Genomic DNA, 20802 nt, shown 5'->3' on the forward strand with positions numbered 1-20802 from the left:
AAACAAATCACTGACGTTTCCGTTAACTTTTCTGTGACCCAGGTTATCAGAGTACATGGTGGAAGAATCGGCTTGTTAGAACCATTAGAGTGTCCTATGGGGCATGGCTCGGCACAAGCTACTGTAAAAACATCAAAATTAACTTGGTCTATATTAAATAACTTATTAATGATATGAATTCACGTATAGCTTAGTTTTTATGAAACATCAGATAATAAAATAGCATTTATTTGATACATAAAATATAACATTAAGAAATACCCGAGTACATGTGTACAAAGGAGTGTAAAACCAGAAGGGCTCGCATCCTTGCTTACAATTTAAATGTCAGTCATACAGTAGTATAAAATAATAAAAGTATTATTTTTATACTAAATGTATGACTGACTTTTATATTGTAATCAATGATACAAGCCCATATGCGTACAACAACGCGTTTACTAATAATTTACCCTTTATGGCGCCTCAGATAAACTCTACAGATGCTGAATGTAGTTAAGGGATACAAATATGGAAAGTAGTTAAGGGATACCAATATGGAAAGTAGTTTAGGGGTACAAATATGAAAGCAGGTTAGGGATACAAATATGGAAAGTAGTTAGGGATACAAATATGGAAAGCAGGTTAGGGATACAAATATGGCAAGTAGTTTAAGGATACAAATATGGAAAGTAGTTTAGGGATACAACTATGGAAAGCAGGTTAGGGGTACAAATATGGAAAGTAGTTTAGGGGTACAAATATGGAATGTAGTTTAGGGATACAAATATGGCAAGTAGTTTAGGAATACAAATATGGAAAGTAGTTTAGGGATACAAATATGGAAAGTAGATTAGGGGTACAAATATGGAAAGTAGTTTAGGGGTACAAATATGGAAAGTAGTTTAGGGGTACAAATATGGAATGTAGTTTAGGGATACAAATATGGCAAGTAGTTTAGGAATACAAATATGGAAAGTAGTTTACGGATACAAATATGGAAAGTAGATTAGGGGTACAAATATGGAAAGTAGTTTAGGGATACAAATATGTAAAGTAGCTTAGGGTACAATATGGAATGTAGTTAAGGGATGCAAATGTGGAATGTAGTTTAGGGATACAAATATGGAAATTAGTTTAGGGATACAAATATGGAAAGTAGTTACAGATACAAATATGGAAAGCAGGTTAGGGATACAAATATGGAAAGTAGCTTAGGGTACAAATATGGAATGTAGTTAAGGGATACAAATATGGAAAGTAGTTAAGGGATACAAATATGGAAAGTAGTTAAGGGATACAAATATGGAAAGTAGTTTAGGGGTACAAATATGAAAGCAGGTTAGGGATACAAATATGGAAAGTAGTTAGGGATACAAATATGGAATGCAGGTTAGGGATACAAATATGGCAAGTAGTTTAAGGATACAAATATGGAAAGTAGTTTAGGGATACAACTATGGAAAGCAGGTTAGGGGTACAAATATGGAATGTAGTTTAGGGATACAACTATGGAAAGCAGGTTAGGGGTACAAATATGGAATGTAGTTTAGGGATACAAATATTTAAAAGATCTTGAGATTATTCAATAATAAAGGAACTCTGTGTTGTTAAATGTTAAACTTAGCCTGTTGTGATAATGATCTGAAATGTTAGAAAAAATCCAAAGAAATCTGTTCCTCGCCTTGTCCTTTAAATTTATAATATAGAATTGATTTGATTCATTACCAATGTATTACTATTAGTAATGTGTATTCTTTTACATTTTCTGGTGATAACTATAATACCTGATTCACTCAGCTAATACCTACATTCCCTAAAATATTCAGGCAACATACATAATACCTGAAATTTGGATCATTAGCTGACAGATATTCACTGATTCAGATATATGAGGCACAGTATAACCCAGTACACAGAATATAATTATTAAAACGAGCAGTCTGTATGTATATCATGAAAAAACATATTTTAGTGCCATTCCAAGGTTAAACAAAGTTTTTATTCTAAGCAATCAAATGATGTCAGTCCTAATAATAGGTGTGTAAACTGTTTTTATGCTCACTGATAGGATGTCAATCCACTTTAATCCCTTTTTGCATGTACAGGTTTTAAAGATGTTAGTAATCAAAAGTTGTCAGTCCACTTTAATGCCTTGATGAAGTGACAGATGTTAAACTATGATCACAATGAAAAGTTGTTAATCTGCTTTAATCCCTCTTGAGGGTTTTTGGTTTAGATTTTGTGATTTGAATGCCATTTTTCAGCACATTATGTATACATGGCAGTCAGTATATTTGGTGGTGGAAGAACCCAGGTAAACTCTGGCAAGAACCACCAACCCATCAGAAGCTTTTTACATACCCACTTTGGCTGAGCCAAGACTTAAAACCCATGGAAATAGAGATGAGATGTCACTGATCTGTAAAGGCAAGCGCCTTAACCCACTTAGCCACCTGTGGCCCCCTTCCGAGCTTAGATCTGCATTCAAAGTGTGAGAAATTACTAATTTTTGATAATGATGCTTGAACCTTCTAGATCATATAAAATGAGCCATCTCCATTCATATTGTCATATCCATATCTTTGGTGGGTATCATGGATGCAACATGGCCATCCCACATTCTCACATTCCACCCCACTGAAATGGTAACTTGACAACAGCCCCTCCACCAAGACAATGAAAATCAAATGAAAATAAAGTAATTAAAAACAGACAATTTAGATATTAATATATTGCCATCTGGGAGGGGGATGAGCTGGCTATAAAACACCACTATTTGAGTTTTGGCATGCTTATTTGCTGGGCAACCCTTTACCCCATTGGTTAAACAATTTTCTACACTGCAGCTCTCAAGACAATGTACATTAAAAAAATGAAATATCTCATACACTTTATACAGGTTTCTACACTGCAACTCTCAAGACAATGTCAATGAAAAAATTGAAATCTCTCATACACTAACACATTACCCAAACTAATTTTTTGTATTCTTTTTTTTTTTGAAACATATTCAGGTTTAAGAACATTGGTAATAAATACAATTAAAAAAATGCTTCCTTTGATTGATTATAACACACATGAAAGCAAACTTATCTTCTGCAGGATGATTATAAAGTGAAATTAGTCTAGATTTTGGAAAATATTTAAGAATATTAAGAAACTTATAATAAAGAAAAATAATAGAGTAATACAAAGCTCAGGTATAAGCCTGAGTACTGATGATTAAGCCCAAGTATCAGTGGAGTGTACTAAACTCAAATGTATAATGCCAGACAATGATATTAACAGACATACAGAAAATATCCAGGAGCTAAGAAATTTTGGGCAAACATTTTAAGGCACTAGTCTAATTAAATACCAACTTTGTCTACCTTGTCAGAATATATGAAAATCTATACATTTGCATGCATGTATGACTGTGTACCCATGCACATGAATGCACGCATGCACACAAACATGCACCCCCCTTTTATTTCTTCATTGTACCTTCTCCCTTACTTCAGGTCTTTTTCTTTGAAGTAAGAAATGAGATATTCAAATAATCTTCTAATGCAAGAAGGATTCAGGTGAAGTCTACACATAAGAAAAGATAGGGAAAGTTAATAGAAAGTTACACTAATTAGAGAATTAAAAAAAACAAGAAAGAACCACCATCACTAACATAAGATTAATTGTAATTAAGTATATATAAGTTATAATTCTACATGTAAAAACAAAGGACAGGAGGGGGATGTCTTTAATTTAAGTAAGGAGTGTTGTTGGTGGGAGGCTTTGCTACCATGGCACCATGTGAATTAGACCCTCATTGGAATCCCTGCAAATGGGGCATCACTACAGAAACTCAGTACAACTTTTCAGACCAAAAGGGGATAAACAGATGCATAGAGTAACAGTTATGACCTCAGAATTTGCATATCTAGCAAACATTCAGTGCAGGAAAGCAAATAGTCCCCTACACCAGTTTTGTTTCATTTTCATTTATAGTTTAAAGTGATTCATTGATTTGATCCAAGGAAAAGCCTGCAGTACCAACAATTATACCAATGAATCGATAAACAAATGTGTACAACAAAAATGCTTGGTCAGGTGTCCACACAAATAATAAAAGCAAATATTTACAAAGAATATGAACAGCACAACTGAATCAGAAATCTTTTTCAGACAAGAGCCATACAAGAAGCATGTTCTTATGAAATAAGTTCTACCTCTAAAAGATGAGTATAACAGAATCATCCGTGATATGTTCGCTGCTCTCTATAGTTGGCATTAACATGGTGCATTAGTAGTCTGCTGAAGGAGTATGATTTACATCAATGTGATGATCAAACATATAAGGATGCTGCTATTAACTGCATTTTGTGATAATTATGGACACGTGTACTATGTCATAAAACATGCCTATATTGCATTAATGGTTGGTTGAGACATAGAGGTTGAGACAAAATGATTTTAAAAAATCAGCAGGAAATTATGACAATCCACTGAAGAATCAATAACACTTTACAGGTCCCTTTGCACTGAGTGTCAGAGGGAAAAAAAGTGGCCATCTGCTCATATTTTGCTTCTCTGGATTAGTTTAAGCTCTGGATCAGAGGTGGACCTTTTTGATAAATAAAGTTCATGTGTCAAGGCAGCTTACATGAATCATGGTTTACCAAGATCATTTCACCAAGTTTTATATTATTCTTTTGGCCTGAGATAAACTTTTGAGCATGCAGCTGTCAGTTGTTTGACATTTTCGTTTTACTTGGAGCAACACAGATCATTGAGCTAACATTCTTGTTGCCAGAACTTATGGAAATTCCTAGAAATTTAGCTACCTCCAGAATCAAGTTCAGTGGAATGAGCTAACTCTAATATAAAGAATATGTTGGTAACCCAGTCAGGAGATAGTGGCTCAACAGACTGGACTTTGTTCAATTTCACAACAGCTCTAGTAATACGACAGTGGCATTGAGCAGACCCCATTTTCTGTTTTGACTGATTCAGATGCTAAGGTAGGATTGACATCTTCATACCCCCACACCCCTCCCCTACATGAGGTTAAAATTCTGCACTTAAAAGTGAGGATGATCTTCAGATGGTGAATCACCGCAAGCACTGATGATGATGAACCAGGCACAGACAGATAAACTTTGTAATACCTCAATAAGTTGGGGTCCCCAAGTGGCCGAGTGGTCTAAAGCGCTCTCCATTATGGATCACTGCCATCTCACCTCTGTCTGTGTGGGTTCGAGTCTAGGATTCAGCCAATGTGGGTATGTGAGAAAGCTTGCCAGTAGCTTCTCGTAGGTCGGTGGTTCTTCCCGGGTTCTTCCTTCACCATTAATACTGGCCACCATGCATAGCCATTTGTCTGCTGAAAAATGACGTTAAACCCCACAACAAAAACCTCAGCAAGTTACTACTGCTGACTCAGTGCATGTTCTAGACACCACTAAACCATTTACTGCATGACACCACAGACCTAGTGCAAAATCCAGGTACCAAGGAGCCAACTACATCAATTCTATTGATCCAGTCCAAGATCCAATTACACAAAATTTCCACCCTTGATTGTACTCTGTTCTTTAGCATTATGTTGGTGACAATAAAGTTAAAGTCAGTTACCTTCTTTAATTTCTGATATAAATCAGTGAATATGTTTAAATTAGTGAAGCAAATTTCAGGGATTATGTATATTACCTGAATGTAGGGAATGTATGTATCTCCGGAGTGAAACAGGTAATAAACATGTTACCTGAAAAATGATAGTAATGTACAAAATGCCGATTATAACCTAGTAATATGATCCAGTGGGTTGTGAGCTTTTTTCAGCAGAATTTTGGGATGGAACAGATTACATTATTCTTACTGAGTTTACGAAGGTGTTTATCTAGTTATCCATGTGATTTGTATGGATTGTTGTCATGCAAGACTCTGCTATGGTTTCACTTACATAAATATTTGGTGTTTTGATGGTGGCTATAGGCTGAAACTGAGGCTAAGAATACATATTTAGTTTTTGTGGCAGAATTAATGAATCAATGTAAAGTTAAAAGCATTGATGGACCAGTGTAAACGTTCTCCTCTGAGACTTTTTAATCATTAATGCTCTTTGCAAGAGACCACAGGTCATTTGGTGGCAAAAATGTATTGACGTTTGAAAGTATTCAGTTGAATACATCGCACAAATTATATGTGCACAAAATACTGTATATACTCATTTATAAGTAGAATCCAACTGGAAATAACATAGACCCTGAACTGCTGTTGCTTATTGTGCTGGCAGATCAAGGTCTGTTGTTTGTTCTACTGATTACTTCTAACAGACTGCATATACCCAGATCTGCCAGTGCATTATGCAATATCAGATCTGGGTCTATGCATTTTGTGGTTGGACTTGTCTTACAAGCAAATCTATATAATATATGAGAATTTGATCAAATTTCACAGTAAACAAAATTGTTTACTGATTGTATGTATTATTTCAGTTTTCTGTTAATGAGATCACTTTGAAATGCTGAGGTTATATTCAGAATGATATATGACCTTGGAAGCTCTTCAGTGTGTAGAGAGTTAGCTTGGATCACATACTTGAAATGGATACAAGTTTCAGATTTTTTTTTAAAAAACCCAAAATATCCTCTTATTGTGTTGAAAATGTATATGATCAGTGAAGTAACTAATATATAAAAGAAACTTGTGTTACAGAATGTTGTTTTCAGTATTGTTTTTTTTTATGCAGCAAATATTTGTTTGAATTTTTACTGTAGAAAGTCCAGAGCTATTTTTGGTTGACCTTTACTATAAGACATTCTTTACTCAAATAAGAAATTCTGAAGCTGTGATAGATGATAAAAAAATGTTATGCATCTGTTTATTGCAGTGGTGATGACAACAACTACAAGTGCATCAGGAGTCTCAGGTGGAATTTACAGAGGGTACAGAACAGTTATTTAAACTTGTTATGAAAGCTACCGTGGGTCTTTTTCCCATGTTGGAGCAAACCACTAAAGCAAATGAGCAAACCGCTAAAGCAACTGGAAAAATAGCAGAAAGAACTATAAAAAAAAAAAACAAATTCTAAGAGAATTTCCAGGTGAAATAGCTGGTGCTACTTATGAACCACAAACACAAGAAATACTTGAGGGTATTGACCAGCTTCGTTCTGAAGTAGCCAATACAAAGGATCTTATACCAGAATCAGAACGAGAACAAGCAAGAGAGAGAACTGAAATAACTGATAAATTTAACAAAGAAAGTATTGCCACCATAAAAAGTTAACAACGTGGAAGAATTATCTGCGTTTGCAGTGCATAGTTTTGATAGCAGAGAAAACGTTTTGAAACCCCGAGTACACTGAAGATGTTGTAAGTCGTGATAACTGGTATAAATGGATATTTCACATACACTATGGAGTTGCTCAGGCCCAAAATAATAACACAAAATGTACTGCATTTATCCATGGAATAGATAACTATCTTACACAATTACAACAGTGACAATTACAACAAATAAAACAATGACAACAAAAACAACAACCACAGCAACCAGCCCAAATAACAAGTGAGGAACATGCAAGCTCTACCCCCTCTGCCACTGGAAGTGGTAATGGTACAGGTACCTGGCAGAGTGGTCTTTTTACTCCATGTTAATCAACTAGAAATCCTCATTGGCGGAAAACGAGCCAGTAATAATTCTCCAGAAATCATTAATGAAGCAGCCGCTATTTGTCAGAGATTATTTACAGGTGGTATCATGGACATTAATGTTTATCGGTTAATCATTGATGAAATCATTGACGATTACCGCAGTGATTAAGGGTATGCAATTAAATGCAATAACTAGAATAAGATGATCATACATAATGCTCGACATGGACCTGTAATGGTCAGGATGATAAATTCATGATTACCTACATATAAAGTTTCCTTTGGTGATGGACTCATTGATGTTGTTCGGGGTATCTGCACCGCGACATATATTTCTTGCTTTCCAAAATACTGAACGAGTAAACTCTCAAACACACAGTATAATGATATTTGACAAACTTGGTATTACTGAGGTTTCACTGAGAATAAATGGACATCAAGAACCAGGTGAGGATATATTATTGAATTTTGAAAATAATCATGTAGCACATGCATATCATTGTTTGACGACATTCATGAGACATGATCAAAATACTGAATCCGGTCTGCAAATATCACAACTAGATTTTACAATGCTGTATCTGATCTATTACCTTTTGCTACAACACCATGATTATCTAGACAATCAGTCATTGATATACATTTTTGAGCTTGTGTGGCAAGAGGAGCTATTGCTAATTATAGAGCAATTGCTGTCATACTCTCAGATAAAACAATGCTACCTTAAGGTGTTGGTGGACGAAGAGAGTTATTGATGTCCCAGTGGAAAATATGTAACTGGATTGCAAGCGATCAGTAATAAAATCGCTCAGGATATTATAATGTCATATCATCGTCTTAGTGTTACTCTGACTCCTGGTCAGATTAAAAAACTACAATCAATATCAAAAGAGAACTGTGGAATAAAAATGTCACTAAAAAAGAACAAATCAAAGGTGGTCTGAATAAACTATCATTGTCAGAACGTCAATTCAATGAAGCCAAACGATAAAAGACCGGTGTAAGATTTAATCTTTCTGCAGGCACCACTAAAGACATCTCTAAGACGGGTGGTATATTTCCACTTCTTGCAGCTATACCAGCGTTAATAGCTGCTGAAGCTCCAGTTGTTGCCAAACAAGCTGCACTTGGTGCTGATGGAACTGCTGCTGGGATGGCATTAAAGAAAGCAACAGGTCATGGAATAAAAAGTTCCACAAAAAAAACGGGAAAGGTTTGAGACAGCCAGGAACTCCCCATTCGTGGTACGGAAAAGGTCTAAGACTTCCCGGGACATTTCGTTGATTCTTCCCATGTCCAATTTTGATTTAATTGATGCTGCTAAGCGATTAAATATAAAAAATTTCAGAGGTGTTTTTATGCATGATCAATTACCAAAACAACCTAACGATGTTGAAACTGGTATCATTAAGCTTGATAAAAACTCTGGAAAAGGTACCCATTGGGTTGCATATGAGATTGATCCATGTGGAATTGTTTATTTCGGTTCATTTGGGTTGACGCCACCAAAAGAATTTTTCAAATATGTGAGCACTGGAATACATAGCATTCCTGCAACCTGGTATTCAATATTACCAACACAGACAATAACTGATCTGCCAATATGTGGCTGTGAAGTAGTTGCTATACTTGACACTGTGTCAAAGTCCATATTTACAGAAGATCTTCTCACCTGGGTAAAACTCTGCAAGGCAATTTATCTAAATATGCAACTCTTTACGAGGTCAAAAATGAACTCACTGATCTTTTGAGTCTCGCAAATGTTGACCAAATTAAGTTGTTGCTTTTCAGGATAAACAAGGACAATTAAAAATGAGCAATATCCTCTTCACAGATATTATTTTGAAAGTTCCAGATGCAACTGAAAATAATTTATTTACTAGGAACAGTAAAATTAAAAATTCACATGAATCAGTCTTAAAACTCATGGGAGAGATTACTGGATGCATCAGAAGAATTGGAGATATTATGTATGGCGATCTCAACATGAGTAAAACAACAATTATTAATGTGAGAGAACCAAAATCAGATGATGATGTGGCAACAAAAAGATGTTGTTGTTGTTGTTGTAGGGTTTAACACCATTTTTCAGCACATGATAGGCTATGCATGGCAGCCAGTATTAATGGTGGAAGAAGAACCCGGGAAAACCCCAGGAAGAACAACTGACCCACGAGAAGCTACTGGCAAGCTTTCTCACATACCCACATTGGCCGAATCCTAGACTCGAACCCACACAGACAGAGGTGAGATGGCAGTGATCAGTAATGGAGAGCGCTTTAGAACAAAAAGATATATAGACAGCAACAACAACATGATGAGAACTGAGATCAATGATCATTTACTATCCCCTGGTGATACAATGACTGGTTATCTTAATATGGTTAACAATAAGATTACTTTTCTGAGAGAACCATAATCAAACGATGACGCTGCAACAAAGAAATACGTCAACAATAGCAACATCCCAATGATGACATCATTACTGACAATCAATGATGGATTCACCACATTTAGATCTAAATTTTATACTCACGTACAAGTGTTTAAAAATTTTTGTAGAAACACAAATAGAACCATTCATGAATTTTTTGAGAATCCAGCAGCCATTAATATTAAGCTCTCTGAAATAAAAAAAGATCACCGACACTAGCATATACAGCAGCATCTATATCAGCATTATGGTCACCACTCAATAAATCCATCAAACATCGCGCTGATGTTATCGGCATATACAGGTTCTCAGTACTCGGTCTTACAAGATTAACAATATCTACCACAATTTCACAGCATTATCCACTAACTGAATCTTCTATACTGTTAGTAGTACTAGAACAAAACAATGAGGTAACATTTGTTGTGGAATCCAAAGAAAAAGGTGCCCCTGTGTTGTACTACTAATGTCTTGAATTACTCGCTAAACTACCACCTACTCAAAAATATAATGAATCAAAACCCAATCAACGTTCAATGTTTTAGATACGATCAAGTATGCGAGTTTCAGTGTCAACTGAAAAATATCATCGATGTGTATTCAGTAAAACAAAAAAACTACTGCAGACGTGTCGTGTTACTGATATAATTGTATACTCTGCATCTGCGGTCATTGCGGGAACAGTAACAGTTACGGGTGCATTGTCAGCTACATATGTAATAGCACCAGTAATAGGAATTGGTGTCACAATTGTAACAGGAATTGCTGGTATTCTTAATATCAATGCAAAAAAAATATCCATGTGCAGCAAAAATAAACCACATGAGTATACAATAAAATTACATACAGTGACCCTAGCATACTCCAAATTATCTTTGTTGATATCATCAGGTCTCAGCGATGGAATAATATCAGATACCAAGTTCAGATAAATGATTAAGATTTACCATGAAGGTACAAATGTACCTTTGGGAATGAGTGGGTCAGAATCTACAAATGATTTAGAATCAAGATTTAACAAATAATAATAATGTCAACATAAAGCAAATTTCTACAACCAATCCTCGCTAATACAACACTGTTATAAACCATGATGATATCAGCAAGCTCAACCAATCCTGAGTTCAGTGTTAGCTTTTCAAATGCGATTCCAGCGAAGCAAATAGCACTAGCACAATTACGAGTATATCAGAGCTGGCCAAATATTATATCAAATTCATTCAGTGGGTTGCAAGCAAATAGTTCACTGGTATTTGCACATAAACCCGATGGAACACCAGGCTGGAATGTTGTGAGTATACCCATGGACAGTTATCAAATTGAACAGATCAACGATGAATTCCAGCACAGAATCAAATCTATTATAGGAAAAGAATCCAAAATCACTATTATGTTTCGTGAACCAACATTATCGGCAGAAATAAAAATAAACTCACTAGATTATGCCATTGATATATATCAATCATCAATCAAATCTGTTAGGATGGCCAGAGGTTCCACCGGTATATGTAGGACCACCAGAACCTAAACAAGCTGATTTTATCAGAGACAAACAAATATTTAAAAACTTCCAGAATACTGAAAGGAATATCCATGGACGTATAGAATAAGTAAACAGGTAAGAGATGATGATATCTATTTTACTGCATCTGATGGTTAAAAGCTTCCTAAGTTAGGAACAACCATATATGACGTTAACAGGGATGATCAAAAAACATTTATCGATGAAAAGTTTATTAACGCATTTTCCAATAAAATTAAATCTGAGTACATGTACCAACGGGTACTCTGTGATCTGCAAAGTTTAATTTCCAGTATATCACAATACTACAATGATGATACAAAACAAAAGATCACTAAAACAATACAACATCTAAACCAGGTTGCATCAGATCTCAATTATACTGTATCAATAAAATTATCGCTGAAACAATGATTACCCCTGGTAATGAATTCAATGACAGTTTCATTGATATAACTGAACAACCTTGCAAAATAACACTTAGGCAATTATTTCTGATCTTTATAAAATAACAAAAGAACAATTACCAGATTTTATAATACCAGGATTTAACACCGATGATTTAACAAAATCAGTTGTTAATGTTATTGTTGAATATTTTCCCAGAGTACTTAAGCATGGAGAAAAATAGCCCCTCCTCCGAATATTCTCAAAATCAATAATGATCGATATGGTGGAGTCGTCATATTTCACCAGGTGTTGTCGCCGTCACATCAATGATCGCAGTTAATCTTGTTTGTGATGCAATTGATGGCAGCTATCAAGTTGATCTTGAAAAATCCAGTCAGGCCCAGCAGGGATACATTTTATACACATTCACACCTCAAGCACACCTTGGATTTTTTATTGTGTTAGAACCAGTTAATCCAGTTTATCTGCGATGTCATAATCCACTATTGTCATGGATACATTTCAAACTTATTGACCATACCAGACATTTGCTCGATTTGCAATGTGAAGTTTTGAATATAAATCTGCATGTGCGTTTGTAGAGGATTTTGTAAAATCTGTTTCTGAGTCAAAGTTTGCATTTTACAAACGCTGCAAACAATTATTTATGTGGTATTATATAATGTATCAACACGTGAGAGTTTTTGTATAGTACAAAGAGATACTTGAAAGTGCTGTCAGAACAATACTGACACTATCCACCCTTGACAAAGTCAAGGCAGAAAAATTCAGTGTTAATATAATTATTGGTGAATACGGCGATGAAGGATTTATGTTAACCCAGGAAAAGTTAAATGAGCTGCAGCGAGAAGATATTATTGCAATTGTGTGTGATAGAGATCAAATTCTGAATTATGCACCTTCTAGCATTGAATCTGATCAGCTTCAAAAAATATTATAATCTGATTCAGAATAAAAAATCAAATTGATGGATATATTACCCATAATTTTTCTGATTATCAAACAATTTCATTAAATTGATGGGTATATTATCCAAATTAAATCAGATTATTAGTCAAATTCATTAACAATTTTATATTCAATGATTTTATTATTGATTTTAGAATGATTTTATCGTTCATAAAATTATTTCAAATTTAATAATAATAATAATAATGACCTTATTTAAAGAGGGTAACTCAATTAGCTAAAAACTAATCTACCTTGAGGCCCTCATGCAAAGGATTTATTTATTTAAGCTGCATCTCTGTAATGATTTTATCATTGAGTTAATTTCAGATTTTACAGGTATATTACCCAAATTAAATCAGATTATCAAAAAATTTCATCAAATTTATAGGTTTTTTACCCAAATTAAATCAGATTATCAAAAAATTTCATCTAATTGATGGGTATATTACCCACATTAAATCAGAGTAGTAAAATTCATTAACGATTTTATATTCAAAGAATGATTTTATCTTTATTAATATTATTTCAGATTAATAGTTAAATCTGATGGGTATATTGCCCAAATTAAATCAGATTATCAAACAATTTCATCAAATTGATGGAGCAAATAGTACTCAAAATTAACAAAATCAAATTGAAAACAGAAAGAAAAAAAAATTACATAATAATAATGACTTCAGCAATAACAAATAAATATTATAATCTGAATCAGAATAAATATTACACGAGTTATTATTCGGTGTTAACACTTCCATTTTCACAATCCGTTACTACTTTCACTTTGTTTAGCTGTTACTGACAGCGCAATCACAATCACTATGGTCACTGGTGACAGCGCTTTCATTTTCACTTTCACCAGTAACAGAGTTACTTGCAGACATCTTTCTCAATTGTCTTCACAGACTGCTAGCAATGGCAGCAATGTAATAAGAAAAACTATTCATGAGACAATTCTGATCCAATTTTTTCAATCACGTGTGCGAGTGAAACAAATTGTTGCCAGGATCAACCTGTAGCAACTGCAGCCATTGCAAGGGTCCTCATTGATAAATACATTCAAAAGCAGATGCAACTTCAGTTGCTGTTTTAATTGATGGTGGTTCTGCTTCTTTATACATACTTGCAACGTCAACAACAGCCAATGCATATTTGCATGTACTTGATTGACGTCTACCAGTTTTAACAGTACCATGCAGTAAAAACAAAATATCTGCTTGATAAACTTCATTGGGAGTACTGAATTTTTTTAGGTGGTGGTTGATAAAATTTGCCATATTGCTTGTTGTGCTAACCAATTTGCTGCAACAGATCATGTGATATTTGCTCCATCAGCAAGTTTACTAATCTCTGCTCTACCCTTCCAATATCCTCTTGGGCTATAATAAATCGATTCCATTATTATCATAATAATCGGCTGACTAATTACCAACCCCTAGCACTAGTTTACCTTCATCGCAGATTTTACTAGTAAGCTAGCAAGTTTTCCTCTGAGAGATGTATTTTTTATCGAATTTAACAAGTGAATCAACTTCACATCTGCAATATGTCGTTGTTGTAAATCCTTATTTTTATATGCTATATCATGAACGTGGCACACTTGATCAATCACATTTATTGGATTTTCTTGGCTGATCTTTCTCATCAAGTCAGGTTCCAGGACCACAATAATTATATCCAGGAATATGTTTTTCTCCTAGGTACAGTATTTAGCCCAAGGAGCTCCTGGTAATTTTCCCAGTGAAGCAGTGATATTACCACCTGTTTTATTACAGATAAACTTTTATTTTTTTGTGCCACATTTCATACACTTGCCTGTAAGTGCACACTTTTTAATTTTTGTTACTACTGTTGTTAATCCACTGGTGGGGGTGTTTGCTCTGCATCGAACACAATACAAATCCATATTATTTATTATATTTGTATAACATGGATATCATTGATTTGTCAGCGACGTGAAAGCAAGAGCCAATCAAGCATCATCCAGCGCTACTGAATTCTATCAGAGCAATTATCATAGGGCCATCTGGGTCTGGTACGACGCAATTGTTGCTTAATCTGATAATGAGATGGCTCAAGTGGAATAAGTTATATTTAGAGGCAACATCTGTAGATGATCAACAATGCTACAATATGCTTAAAAAGGTTTTAATGAAAATGCAAAATTGTTGGATGAAGATGGTAATGATCTTATTGATTTTATCACCGATAATGATGAAGCCCCATCTGTAGATGACCTAAATGGATTTATTAACAATCTCATAGTATACAATGATGTGATGCTGGACAAACAATCAAATCCAGCTCAGATATTTTCTCGAGGCAGACACAAAAACACGGATGTGATTTTTGTTACTCAGCAATATACACAAATACCTAAAGTGATCAGAGATAACTGCAATCTTTTAGTTGTGTTTAATGGAGTCAATACACATACTCTGCAAAACATTCATCAGACTTGGTGTTCAGGGGATATGGATATGATTAAGTTAAACAAAACTTCTTTTCCAAAGCACATGCTACCCCACACGAATTTATCACGATAAATTTACATGATCCTCAGCTTTATTTTCACAAATGGACTCTTCTAAAGCTTGTAGGGTTCACCCTCCCTGCTGCTGTCTGAATAATAATTATTCAGAAGAGAAAACTGTTCAAAAACCTTAACCTGATACTGCAAGAGGCCTATTTTTATGGATGAAATCACCCACCCTGTCCTCAGGGACCATATAACTATGGTTAAACAGAACCTCAGTCAACAGGTGGGGACAATAAAAATATGGATAAGACAATGTCATCTACAGATGTCAAATCTCTTTCAATCATTGATCATATGCTAATAATATCAAGAAAATACTGTGAACTACAGGCCAATAAATACTGGATTTTCATTGCTGTAAGAATATCATGCACTGTTTGTCAAATTAGACAAGAAGATTTTAAGATAAACACTAGTGTGCCAGTCCATCTTCAGAATTTTTTTTATATACTATTTATTACATAGATAAAAATTTGTAAATAATCTCTGACAGTTACACTACAAGTGTACTGCATTCCAATATATTAAAGCTTTTTTTAAATTCAGTATTAATTACATAATGGCAGCCTCAATTACTGAAATAAAGAATGTAAACTTACTTTGATCTCTACTTGTAGGGAGATGAAATTGTAAACACCCTTTCAGATGTATAACAGTGACTTCCTAACACAATGTATCATAAATTATTTCCATAGCATTGTCTTTTTTTTTAGGTTTGTCCCCATGGGAAATACATTGTGCATGTGGACTATTTTTTATATTAGGTAGTTGCATGTTACATCACATCCTTCTGATTCATAACCAGCCCTGTTGGAAACAATTTATACTAAGCCATGCACTGGTAATGATTACATCCTAGTTTAGTACAGTGCTGCCACTGTAAAAGTCCATAGCGAATGACAACTACAGTCTGTAGACTTAATGTGTGTGATCTAGATTTTTAACGTAGCTTTAACAATTTTTCCGTCATATCGCTACGATGTCTGCAGTGTGGCAGTTTATAGTGATGTCTATCATTGTGGCATCATGCCGCAAACATCTAGCATGATGTCCCACCCAGTCATATTATCCTGACACCGGGCCGACCAGTCCTAACACTAACCTCTTAATGCTGAGCGCCAAGCAAGGCAGCTGTTAGTACCATTTTTTAAAAGTCTTTGGTATTCACTGTTGTTCTAATATGTTATACAAATATCGTTTAACCAAAGTCTATTCAATCCTAGTTATTGCGTGCTCTGCACCTTAAATGTAATTAAAAAAACTTGTGGACAAATATTGTTGGTCGCTGTGGACTTGTACATTGGTGACCAGGTACTAGACTGCACCAAGAAAACAGTACACTGTGTATACCAAAATGAATAAAAGGGAAGAACAAATATTTTTCATCAAACCGCAGCTTTCAGTGTGACATCACAGTGTGACATTCAATCAGATTGTACTGGATCACATCCATTATGTTGACCTCATCCAAAAATTGTCCACATACTTTGATTTTTGCATTTATTTCTGTGGATGTGTAAATAATGACATTCCAAAGTAATACGGATGTATAAGGATTCAAATAAAGTGAATAAACACCATTTACAGGTGTAATCAAATTCTAAAAAATAGCACCCATTAATGAAATAGTCAGTTCTGAAAGCCTACAAGACCTTATCATTTGGAATTTTAGCCTGCAAAACACTAAACAATCAAAAATGAACAGGTTTTGGAAAAATTATTTAGGTCCTCAACGTTAGAACAAAATTTAATATTTTTTAAACCCCAAAAGCACCTACATGACTACGATGACAATTTTCTTAAAAGTATTATTCTGGGACAGGTAGGTAGGTTGTTTTTTTTATAAATATTATATATTTTATAATGATTAGTATATATAATGTACTACGTACTTCAAGTACTGTGCTAAACAAGCTCAACTGGATGGACAAATCAATTTCAGCATTTTTTTATCAGGGGTTGGGGGTGTGAGTAGAAGTGAAAAACAGGGAGGGCTGTCCAACTAGAAACACATTTTTTTGGCCTTATACTTAATGCTGATTGGGAAAATATTTATTTTTCTCAAAACTAATGCAGTCCATGCTTATCATTTATAACCTGACATTATAAAGGCAAAACTTTATGCAGTTTTAAAAAAAATTGTATTCACTCCCAATGGTCTTCAACTATTTTTCATTATAACCAAGGTTATAAACATGCCTTTTCTAATCAAACTGCCACCTGCAATATTACTAATATTATTTATAGTGAACCTACCATCATCTGTCAAGGCTGCAATAAGCGCCACCCTCTTCAGAGCCACTCACCCACCTTCCCGATGGCCAACAGCTAAAGTACCTCGGACCACTCAAATTTATAGACAAGGAACTATCTAATTTTCTGGGAAGTGACCGGAATCTTTTTCGAACAGAATAGTTTAAAGAAATATTTTATCTGAAGATATCTGGGACATATATTACATAAAATTTAACTGTCGGTCCCAAAAATTTAGGGTAAATACAATACGTTTTCATAGTCATATTTATATTTTATTATATAATCGAACGTTGATCAGTACCAACAAAGATAATTTTTAGAAGCCAATATTTAATTATACAGGCCTCTGTTTTATGTAATGGCGAAAGCGCCAATGACATGGGCTCGCTTCTACCAAGTTAGGCTGTGGCGAACATTTGTTCAAAGCGAACATTTGTTCAAATTCCAATGTACAAATTTTTGTCAGGTGAAACCCAGTTCTACGAAAAGGAAACAAAAGTCCAACTTTTCAGTCAAATGAAATTTAACTGTGGCATTGAATCGAGATCAAAACCAATGTCTGAATGAAAATAACTAAATTTGATATTAAATTTATGACGGGACAATCAAAGGGATGTTGTCGATAATCACAGATTAAATACTAATAGCTGTGGGATGCTGCTGGTCTACTCAACTCAGAACGCACCTTTTGTTATTTTAGTACCTACCTTGTTAATTGAACAGGACGTCTTATAAACTAAATATATCTATCTAGCATAATTTTTTTTGTATATGAATTGTAAATACATATAGTAATATTATTACCTTCAAATTCGAATACTGCACTCAAGTCACACATTTATCAACCATTCTTCCTGGTAAGACTACAAACGAAAAATATACCGATAATGTGCCTAGACCTTTTGATAAAAGCCGACAACTTCGTGACAGACGACCAGCAAGTCACGTGCTGATCAACAAGCCAATTACAGATCCGCTAACGTCATGTGTCAACTCCTATGGAAGATTACAGCACAAATTACGACATCACTGTAATAACAGCAGCAATTAGATCGAAAATGCAAGTTGTAAACAATTTTTAATAATAAAAACCCAGTCGTATTCTGAGCACATTGGTTATTTGAAGAGACCGGTATAGAGCAATCGAAATGTTGGCGTTTCTTGGGGTGGGGTGGGGTGTTATTATGTATTAAAATACTCCACCTAATTTGTTTCTAATTTAATTTCACACACACTTTACTTGCAATCTAATAAAATAAATGCAAAAAGGGAATGGTCTGACTCTACGCTGTAGAACACAATGGGGACTCCGTTGGAAGTTCTGACGGCTGGTTGGAGGACCTCGTTCTTCGGGACAAAAACGATTGTCAGTCGGTTAAAACAACTGTTATAAGGTTAGAAACACCAGGTTGTCAGGCCTGCTGAACCTCTTCATGTACCCCACCCCATTCCTCCACAGGCCGGCACAAAATAGGTTATTATTATTAAGAGAGTAATATATTGTTACTGTAAGCACGGGCCTAAGGAGAATTACTCAAGACATTTCTTATGTGTTTAGGCTCGAATAAACGGTATCACAAGAAAGAGTGAAAACAACAAGCTTTTAAAAATGTAACTAATTTATTTCCCTGGAAAATACTGTAAAAGTGAACAACATGAGAAAATACGGTTTCCAGAATCAAATCCAAAATTTATACAAGAATAATCCACGAATAAAGTTTTTGCAGTCCTAATATTGAAATGTGCTAATGATTCCAAGTTTGAGTCCCGACGAAAATCCAAGATGGAAGGCGATGACGTATGTTGATTTTCAACAAATGTCCTCGTTCAAGAATTCTGTATGAATACAATAATATTTCCAGAGAAACTAATTAATCTTGGCGAGTCCAAATAATTTTGAGAAAAATTGACTTATAACTCAAAAACTCAAAAGTTCATTTCTGATCACAACAGAAGAAAACAACTTGACATCAAGCGTTTAAAAGCCCTGGACTCTGAGATCTCTCTCTAAACATCACTATTAATACTAAGTATTTTGCAATTTTGGAAATGCCTAATTGCGAAATATATTGCGAAATAGAGGATGCCGTGATCATGTTTACATGTAAAAGTCGCATAGCTCCTGCATGTCCTTCATAAGAACAAATCATTTTACTGCTATACAAAGTTGTTTACTTGACCCTCAATCAAGGCCAGGAACTATGTCAAAAATATAAACAAGTTTTTCTATTATTAGGTATATAAAGTTAAAATTCAGGTCAAACTGAATTTTCTGGAAAATATCAAATTCCTTGTAAACAAAATTACATTATATTGACATGTAAGGAAAATAAAAAGATTCCAAAACACACAAACAATCAAATCAAATCAAATACAACTTAAATATAAATTAAAACAAATATATTAACACATTATATTAAAAGGTTTATTTTTATTTATCTATTTAATTATTCCCTATGGGTGGCGAATCTAGGGGCATTGATTACTACAGACACACCCTAACGCTGAACAAGCAAAAGCAAATCAATAATTCCTTCCGTGACGGGATTCGAACCTTGGTTCCCTTAGACGAGATATTGGAAACTATCGCCTGCCTGTACGTTCTTGTGTAAATACTAGCACGGTTATCGAGACATCACCCCAAAAATGATGCTCTTTAGCCGTACATACAGACCCTAGAACGGGATAGACACTCTCGAAACTTACATATATTTGTCATGAAACTTTGGCACTGGCATGGTTAGACTATTATTATTAAAAGAGTAATATAGTATTACTCAAAGCACGGGCCTAAGGAGAATTACTCAAGACATATTACGAGGTTTATTTATTACGGGATTTTAACAATCTGGGTCCATATGACCCCGTAAGGGATTTAACATTGTTGGTCGATATTACCCTACCTGGGAATTTAACATTATAGATTGATATGGACCTATACAGTAATTTAACAATGTTTGTCGATATGTGAAATTAACATTGTGTGTCGTTCTGGGGCATAATGGAAATGTAATATTAAAGTTGCATCTGACATTTAAAACATTGTTTACCTACGAGTAGTGAAAGGGGTCACCCT

General features: G+C 34.6%; 1 protein-coding gene across 1 annotated transcript in view; it reads right to left on the bottom strand.

The window, feature by feature from the left end:
* The window catches only part of LOC149786022 (uncharacterized), a 33813-nt gene extending 15157 nt beyond the window's left edge, over positions 1-18656 (bottom strand). The window contains exon 1 of the mRNA XM_089976314.1: positions 18531-18656. The gene's annotated coding sequence lies outside the window, so the exon portion shown is untranslated. The remainder of the gene's footprint in view (positions 1-18530) is intronic.
* Between the last annotated feature and the right edge of the window lie 2146 nt (positions 18657-20802).

This window comes from Sinohyriopsis cumingii, chromosome 12, assembly GCF_028554795.1.
Source record: "Sinohyriopsis cumingii isolate HCF-2022 chromosome 12, ASM2855479v2, whole genome shotgun sequence".
Taxonomy (NCBI): domain Eukaryota; kingdom Metazoa; phylum Mollusca; class Bivalvia; order Unionida; family Unionidae; genus Sinohyriopsis; species Sinohyriopsis cumingii.